General features: G+C 35.1%; 1 long non-coding RNA gene across 3 annotated transcripts; it reads right to left on the bottom strand.

The window, feature by feature from the left end:
• Positions 1–3,783: 3,783 nt before the first annotated feature.
• Positions 3,784–6,905, bottom strand: LOC133870705 (uncharacterized). 3 transcript variants are annotated; one of them, XR_009900772.1, is made up of 5 exons: positions 6,798–6,905; positions 6,361–6,703; positions 4,866–4,959; positions 4,676–4,789; positions 3,784–3,848 (listed from the first exon to the last, which is right to left on the bottom strand). It is a non-coding gene; the product is annotated as an uncharacterized LOC133870705 (long non-coding RNA). The 3 variants fall into 3 exon arrangements; XR_009900771.1 differs by having other exon boundaries at positions 4,676–4,959; XR_009900773.1 differs by having other exon boundaries at positions 4,676–4,959; positions 6,793–6,904.
• Positions 6,906–9,476: the final 2,571 nt, after the last annotated feature.

A 9,476-nucleotide genomic window follows, 5' to 3' on the forward strand; every position in this document is an offset into this window, starting at 1 on the left:
TAACACGAACATACATTCCATCTCTGTTGCATGATAAATCATAGAAAATCATCAAAACTTCTTGCCATTATGGTGCCTCTACAACAACCACAATAAGACCGAAAACTTACTGTATTTTCTCCATTTCTATTGTGTCAAAATTCTCATTCATCCTATTAAAAATTGAACATAGATTAAGACTGGTTTTTCACAATTTGGAGTGGACTTGGAATTAAGAATAGTATCAACTAAAGAAAGAAAATATAAGGTAATAAAAGTATCTTTTGGTTTATATTTCAAAGTTGCTCCTCTAGTTTCTGCAGTCAAAACTGCATTGATGTAAAATCTAAGAAGCCAAAAAGCAAACTTTACAAATTATGACTTTAGAACATAATAATATTTCATGTATTCACACAATTTATTATTTTAGTATATTAAATTAAATATTTTATCTTCTTTGGTTAGGGTATAATCCAGACGAGAGCATCTACTATGAGGTGATCAGTGACCCGGAGAGGAATTTGGTGCTCCCGAGAGGGAAAAAGATTGTGTTGCAGTACAATGCTGCAACATAGCCCGTAGGACGAGCCTGTAATCATTTTAGGTGTGCTACAGGAATGCTTGTGAGGAACGGGTTCCACATACATATGCGGGACAAATGGGCGAGGGTAGATAAGCAGATTAAGAAGGCTATATGGGACGCGCTGATGGTATGTTTATGAAAGATGTTTCAATACACATTGGTATTGAAACTAATTTATTTATTTATTTTTAAAAACTTAGGGTTATGTTTTTGTTGAACTTATAAAATTAATGTTTAAATTGCATGTGCAGAAGGAGTTTTATCTCCCCGTATCTGTAGATTAGCACAAGGCACAACATGAGGCGTAGGCTGATATTGGACGTAGGCACTGTTCGTGGAAGCATTCATTTAAAAAAGAGCTACATATTCGAGACAGTGACATGCCCAAAAGTATACATGCAAGAGTGCCGGACAAAGTTTTTGAGAAGTATGACAAAACAGATGTGGAGCACCTGCTGAGGGATTTGTGTACTGAGCGAAAAAGGGTATGTAGGTCTTTAATTGTATTACTATTATGTGTATTTTCAATATATATATATATAATTAATTTTATGTCTCATTTAAGCGTGTCAATGCTTAAATATTACAAAATGTTCACTGCCTAGGCGACCTATGAACGAATAAAGCGGATGCGAGAGCAGAACGACCGCCCCCATTGCTTGGGATCCAAAAGCTATGCCAGATTTAATCATAATGAGGTATGAACAAATACATGTAGATGTTATAATATTTGTATCTAATTGTTTTTTTTACACTAAATTAATATTACTGTTTGTTATTTATTTCATTTGGATGGTGACAGGCAACTACTTCTGGCACGGCCCCCACTCGAGCGGAGTCATTCGTGAAGACGCACACTAGGAAGGACGGGACTCACCCGAACGAATGTACACTAGTCTTATGCGTATGCTACAAATTGTGTTATTTTACTAATATTTCTAAGTAATGCGTGTAATAAAGTATATATTGACTACATGTGTATTTTATATTGACGACATACAGGAGAGGATGACACAGAGTTTATCGAGTGATCATGCCGCTACTCAGAGTGTGTCAGAAGACACGGTGCGTTGGACACCGAACGACGCGTACGAACAGGCATTGAGGAGGCCTGAATACGCGGGGAGAGTTCGGCAGGTTGGGCAGAACGTTACTACAGGCTCTTACCGAGAGGGATGACGCCTTGGAGCAGTACATGTCACACCTCGAGGCTGTGTTCACCTCCATTGGAGTATCACATGCGAGCTCTGGTGCTCAGCAGTCTCCACCTCACTACAAGAAATTTGCTTATTTGCGTCAACACCAAGTGGACACTAAAAGCCCGACTCTGATAATACTCAGCCTATCATTAGCGTCGACTGAAGGGTCGATGCTAATAATAGACTTTTAGCGTCGACAATGATGTATGGGGTCGACCCTAAAACTTATACCACATATGGCATGAGTTGACGCTAATGATAGACTATTAGCGTCGACATCTACGTCGACGCTAATAGTCTATTATTAGCGTCGACTTTTTGTGGACGCTGATACACTAAAAAAAAATTTTAAAAAAAAAGGTCATTAGCGTCAACTGAGTCGACGCTAATGCTCTAAAAAAAATTTAAAAAAAAATAAAAATTAATAGGTCATTAGTGTCCACTGTGTTGACGCTAATGACCTAAAAATAAAAATAAAAAATAAAAAATTTAATGGGCCATTAGCATCGACTAAGTCGACGCTAATACCCTAAAAAATTAAAAAAAAAATTAAATATTTTTTTAATACGCCATTAGTAATTTATACTCATTTCGTAATTTATACACAAGAAAGAAAAGGATAAAACATACAAATAGATGGGAAACTTAATACAATTCTAACTTTTTACATATTACAAACAGGCTGAAAAGATGAAATTTGGAATTTGAAATGAACAGAAAAATGTCTAAGTTGATTATACTGCTTACATTTCGATATAAAACAAATGCATAGAGGTGTTACATCAAAGTTATTCTATAAAAGGCCCGTAAATTTTTGCATGAAGAGACCTGGACAGGAAAAAAATGAACTTCATCGTAATACTCAAAAGCAAAGCATTCAATTTTTTTTTTTAATAACAAAGGTATTGTCTATTTATACATTCTTTGCTAGGCAAGAGGCTTCCAGGACTGCCTCATTGAAATCCATTAACAGCAACATCAACTTCATACAAAAATTTATGCATAATGCAACTGTCATTGTTTATTTTAACATCTGTGCTCTGAATATTTATAACATAGTATTTCCTTTGGAAGTTAAGACAGATTATGGCATTCATGGGAGACAGGACTACTTGACTGCTGAATCAAAGTTACCCCAATTTGTATAGGCTACAAGTAGTAGAACAATTAAAGAAAAATATATCTATGATTTCCATTGGGTTTATAATCTAATTAATTCAATAGCATATAGATGTTACTCTGCATATGAAATGCAAGAACAGTTTCCCACCAAATATTTCTATGCTACATTGCCACCGGCTAAAATGAAAGATTGGGCACAAAGAAAAGAAAACACGCATTCTAAAAGCTTTAATCTTGTCAACCAGTACTTGCTCATTTCAAGTTCCCACATAAGAAACCACAATGCAAACCTAAGATTCTACTGTCTGCCATTGTACACTTCTTTTGCCATTCATCTTGAAAATATGAAATTCCCCTTTAATGCACCATGTAGATTTCAAGAAGCCATGCAATATCTAAACTTCTGATGGATAAAACTTGCCTGATCCAAAACATTTTATTGAGATGGTATCAGCATCCGCAGAAAAAACCAGCCTTCCATTCTACACAAATACCACTGAAGCACATTATGGGTAAGGCCCTCTATCCTGTATGCAAGGGTCAATTTAAGTAAATCATCTTTTCACTGTCAAGAAATGCAGAAACGAAACAATTATGGAAATTAATGTGATTGAACCTCAATTCTGGCCTCCTTTCAAAAACAATTGAGAAAGCACGCAGGATGGACATATCTTCATCAAATTCCTGTCTTATTTCATCTGTCTGCATTCATGAAAAAAAAAAAAAAAAAAACAAGTAAATGAATGTCCGTCATTAGACAAAATACCACTTGAAGCTCAATTACTAGAAGCACAAGATCCAATTTGAGTGCATTTACAGCAATTGCATTTGACTTTGACAATGTTATCTAGGAACAAAACTAAGAAACTAAAATCGAATAATTAACAATAAAAGATCACTTGCCTCCAAAATGCTCTCAAATACTTCACCAATTTTAGTGACTAACTCTGGAGGCACGTGATTCCCTTCCATATCAAAGAGAGCATAGCCGCAAAGAAGAAAGAAAATATGAAATCAAAACAATTATCCATTCAGAGCTCCAAATTTAGAGATTGAAAGAAAAATTACTTCAGAGTGTAGAAATTCCAGTTACTGGAAGAAATGTCACAAAATAGAAACGAAGCTTAAACTCTCGATGTTACAATGCAATCCATACATGGAGAAAATCTTATGAAGTGAAATTACTGCTATTTTTATAGGAAGACACAACACAATAACATAAAATAATACTTAGGAACTTTTAACCAGTGATAACATAATCAACTAAATTTTACAAAGCTTTACTTCAATATTATGGCTTTTCAACCATCATTATGATACAACTACCAGAGTTTAAGCAATTTAAAAGAAAACCCTGCGAGAAGCACAATCATTAAGTTCAGCAAGAGTTGGAGAGAGGGAACCTACAAGATATGGAAGCCACAAACATGAAGGAAAAGATAAAAAAAAAAAAAAAAAATGTATCAACAATTTTACCACAATCACTCGAACGGTACATTTGAATGAGTTATTTGTCTTTCATTAAAATTCAGTGTATCAATAAAACCTGACTAGAACCACAGTAACATTAGGAAATAGTCTTCTTCTTTTTTAAGTCTTAATATAGCTAAGAGGATCCAATCCCTATTTTCAAATGGATCCCTTTTAACAAATTCAAACTTTTTACATTTTACATATAACAAACACGCTGAAAAGATGAAATTTGGAATTAGAAATGAAAGGAACTCATGCAAGTTGGCAGAAATAAGAGAAGTTTTAGCACATCAAAAGCAACAAAGTACCACCTACTCACCTTTCCAAATCATGATCATACAGCACAGAGTTATCCTCATTAGTACGGTATAAGGGTAGTCCTAGTCTCCCAATCAATCATGCCAAGGGATTCTCCTTGCAAACTCCATTCAACCTAAGGTATCATGTATGATATATAAGTTTTATAGTTAATAAATAGATGACACTCGAATTTCTCATGAGAGGTTTACTTTCCCATGATGCACCCAGGTCAATAGGAAAACCAAATGAGTAGTCAGTATAAACTCGACCACCAATCCTATTCTGTGATTCCAACAGGACAACCTGAAAAATAAGAGAAAAAATAAAGAAAATGAGGATCTACTTAGGAAAATATAAATAGGAAAATGCATGCATCCATCTATATCTTGGAACTGCTCAGTGGAAAAACAATTAGATCGTGTTACGTCAACACACAAACATCAAACCACAAATTAGAGGTAGCAAAATTCCTTCCAAATCAGAACTAGTATTAGTTCGTTATCCAGTAAGCATAGATGACACTAAGCTTAACTACACTTGTATTTGTTGAACTTAAGGTGACACTAAGCTTAACTACGCTTGTATTTCCAGTAAACATTCTCAAAGATGAAAATGGTCTTCTACCAACACAACTAAAACTTCCTGAAATCAAAACCCAATAATGATAATTGAATTGCTCAGCAGAAAAGAACTCCGAATTGAAAGGTGTACTCCATCCAACAGTTATGCAATAAAATCAGTAAATTTCAAAAATCTTAAAGATCACAATACTCATAACATTCTCAAAGAAAAAATTAAGATACTCTAAGAACTGAAGGAAACAAAGTCTACCGTTATTCATTATTTATCCCCTTGGTTATGATCAATAAAAAATAAAGCACCACCTTTCAGAAAGAGAAGAAAATTTATAATTAGATTCCTCAATTTGACTTTTAAACAATCCAAATAAATGCATGCACAAATATACACACTTACTTACATATCTTTATTCACATGTCTTCTTCTACTTTAGGAAGATTTAGACTAACTTAATAACTTGCAACAAAACATGTTTTGTTAGCCACTCTCAAAATCAAGCTTTTTCCATTACTCAAGAATGGATCCCTTTCCTTAGGATACTGAAATATTTTTCAGTGTTTTTTCCCTTAGCATTCTCCAAGAACATAAAAACAGAGAACATTCAATCAAGTGAAAATGGATGTCCAACACATAAGTCATCTACAGGAGTACTTCCACTCAAAAACAACTCCATTCTGGAGAGGCAAACATGTAAACACCCTAGCATTTGTGACCTCATAATCTAGGACATGAACTGCATTAATGACTGCATCTGTAATCTAAAATCACAGGTAAAGCTAGTAATTTTTTTTCTTCACCTTCAAAAGATCATCCCTTCCCCATTTTGACCAACCATGTATTGTCAAAAAAGAAATAGAGTTTAACTAGATTTTAAAACGTTTCACATAACCACTCCAACCGAGTTCTCCAGTAGGTTCTTTAAACAAGTGGATGTAATTGACAGAGTCAAATAAACCAAGACCATATGCTTCATCTGGCTTCATTGCATAGCATATTCGCTTAAGAAAACCTTCTTGCAATGCGCTACCCTCATCCCGCTTCAATAAGCATAACATGGTAACCAAATTCAACAAATATATGAGAAAACAATTGAAACACGCATATAAGATGAGTCAAAATCCTTACCACATCAACCTTTAGAGGCCCATCTGGTCTAAAAGTCTCAAAACCTTCTCCATATTCAGCTCTAATCGTTTGAAACACAACCACCAAAGGTGAACACTAAAAGGGGCATGAGAATCAGTACCTCTTGCATAAAAAGCTTGTTGGGTGTGACGGGAAACCCATTAAAGGAGCCATTTTCGTCGACCCCAAAAAGCGTTCCTGACCACCAGATTATCCTTAACCAGGTTCAAATCTCTCACCCCAGAACGCAATAAACGAACCTTCCATTCCAATATTCAACCCCACTCGGCCCTGATACTATTCCAGTAAAATAGTATTTTATTTTAGCTAAAATACTATACGCCTAACAACAACCAGTGAACCAAATCAGAACCCTAGGAATCTGAACAAGAGGAAAGTAAAAGTGGATGAGAGCGTGAGAGAGAGTGCAACCTTACCTGGTGGTGGTCAAGCTGGGTCGCTGAACCGCAGGAGAGAGAGAGAGAAGGAGAGAGAGAGAATGGCGTGATATTTAGGCAAAGAGAGTGTCGAGTGAGAGATAAAATTTTAGACTTTAAGTGCGAAATATATGAGTAGTGCCAATGGATCCCGCTAAATTTTCGCCAAAAGTTCAAAAGAGGTCATTTTAATATCTGAGAGTCGACGCTGATCAGTATACCATCAGCATCCACACGTAGCTGTCGACACTAATACTAATTTTTAATATTTTATTTATTTTTGCCAAGAACAACCACTTAATTGTTTTTTTTTTTTTTTTTACCAAAATAACATAGTTTATTTATCAGCGTCAACTCTAAGGTTGACGCTAATGACCAATTATCAGCATCGACATCTATATGTCGACGCTAATAATAGGTTATCAGCGTCGACAATAGCTTGTTGACGCTGAAGTTGTTTTTTGTTACCTCATTAGCGTCGACATGGGGTCGACGCTAATAGTTTTTTATTAGCGTCGACGAAAGTCGACGCTAATACGAAAATGTTGTTGCTATTTTTCAACCCGCGCAAGGCAAAATTTCCCACCAGGTTATTTGCATCGACACATTAGCGTCAACAACAAAGTTGAGGCTAATAGTGTGTTTTTTTGTACAATTAGCAACGACTATGGAGTCAACGCTAATAGTGTAAGATGTCAACGCTGATAGTCGACTATTAGCGTCGACTGTCAAAAGTCGACGCTAATAGTCGATTATTAGCGTCAACTATTATTCGACGCTAATAGTGTCGCCCCTAATGGACGAATTTCTTGTAGTGCCTCCAAACGAAGGTGGTACGTCGTCTGTTAATAGTGCATCTGCAGTTATGATTAATATTGTATAAACTGCTTATTTTTAGTCAATGTTATGGACTTGATATGCATATACTCTAATTTTTTAATGTTTTCATTACTTGCAGTTAATGTGACAACGATTGGTCCGTTGTCGCCTATTGGACGACAGCTGAACCAGCACTCCCCCGTTGGGACACCATCGCCTGCTACACCGTCCCTTGCGCAGCAATCGCCTATTGGCGAGTACACGCCTGGTACGGGAACTCATGATCCCCAGGAAGGACGGCCTTCAGATTTGTAGATATTTTGTGTAACTTTGTTTTGTTAATAACAATAACGTTTATTAGTAAATAATCTATTATTGTTTTGGATTTATAATTATTGATGTGCTTAATTTGATTTTGTGTTTATGGTAAATTTCAAATGTTGTCCTCATATTTTTGTAATATTTTTTGGGGGGAAAATGGATATATATATATATATATATATTGTGGTTACTATTTTTTTTTTTTTGGGAAAAAAAAAACTTGCATTTTGCCACGTGGCAGATGCCACGTGTATGGGCCCACACACGTGGCAACTTGCAAGTGGCCAATTGCAAATTTTTTTTTAGTGTTTCTTAAAAAAAATCTTGACATTTGTTTTAGCATGTTAGAAGAGATTTTGATTATTCATGGTCAAGAAAGAATTGAAAAATTTTGGAAAATTTTTATAGATAGTGAATTTATGACAATCAATCAAGATCTTGTAAAGATTATTTCATCTCAAGTTCATGCGAGTAACTTCAGATTTAATATTCAGAGTCATGTTATAATTGGTTGCAAGTTGTCTTTCTTCTGGTATCAAGTTGCTTTGGTGTTGAGAAGTATAGAATGGAATAAATTGATTGGACATCCAAAAGATCGAGCCAAAGATGATTTGAATTCGATGACAAATTCTTTGCAACCTAGTGAGACTAATGCAAGAGAAAATCAAGCATAAGATTTGAAGATTATTTCTTGAATAAGATCAACCCATAGATGGAAAGAATCATACAAAATATTTGAAGATTATTTTTAGAATAAGATATTTTACTTTTTGTATAAGAATTTTACTTTATCTCCAAGTTTACAGTTATGTTTTGTATTTTTATTTCTCTCTTTTTCTTCAAATATTTTGCTTCGAAAATACTCAAACTTTGCCTATATAAAGGCATATCCGTATTATTTTGGAATCAAATTTTGAAGTACCAATTAAATTTTAAAGTCTTTCAAAGTTATTTCTTTGTTTGCTTATTTGAGGAAATTAGGGATTTTTTCTTTCCTATTTGTTATTTTCTATCTTCAATTCATAGTTTCTGTTGCTATCCTATGCTGTCAGAACAATCTTAGTTTTGTCCCACATCACGATCCTTGCCAAATCCAACTTCACCGTGTCCCACACCAACTTCATTAACATAATTGCAGGAAGCCCGATCCATGCATCTCTTTTGGCGTGTTTGTAGCTTCATATTACGTTGTTCTTCCGCTGAAAATGGCTATAAAGCCTTGTTTCCAGAAGTGGCCGGCCATGGGACCAAACTATGCATTCCATAATTTTTCTCATCAACCATAAAGACAACAAAGAAAGCTTTTTTCTTCACATTAACCTTGTTTCTACAAAGAACAATTGGGTTGTTTTTTCACACCCTGAAAAATGATGACACATGGAAGTGGCCATGAGACCCAACAAAGCAAAGGCTCTCAAAGATCTGAGTTTTTGAACAGGCCAGCAAAGATCCCGATGCCATGTTCGAACAAATTTGAAACTATTATAAACGACGAACATATAAATTACTATTGTTCATGGCTTAATTACAAGAATAGAA

The sequence above is a fragment of the Alnus glutinosa genome, chromosome 6, assembly GCF_958979055.1.
Source record: "Alnus glutinosa chromosome 6, dhAlnGlut1.1, whole genome shotgun sequence".
Lineage (NCBI taxonomy): Eukaryota > Viridiplantae > Streptophyta > Magnoliopsida > Fagales > Betulaceae > Alnus > Alnus glutinosa.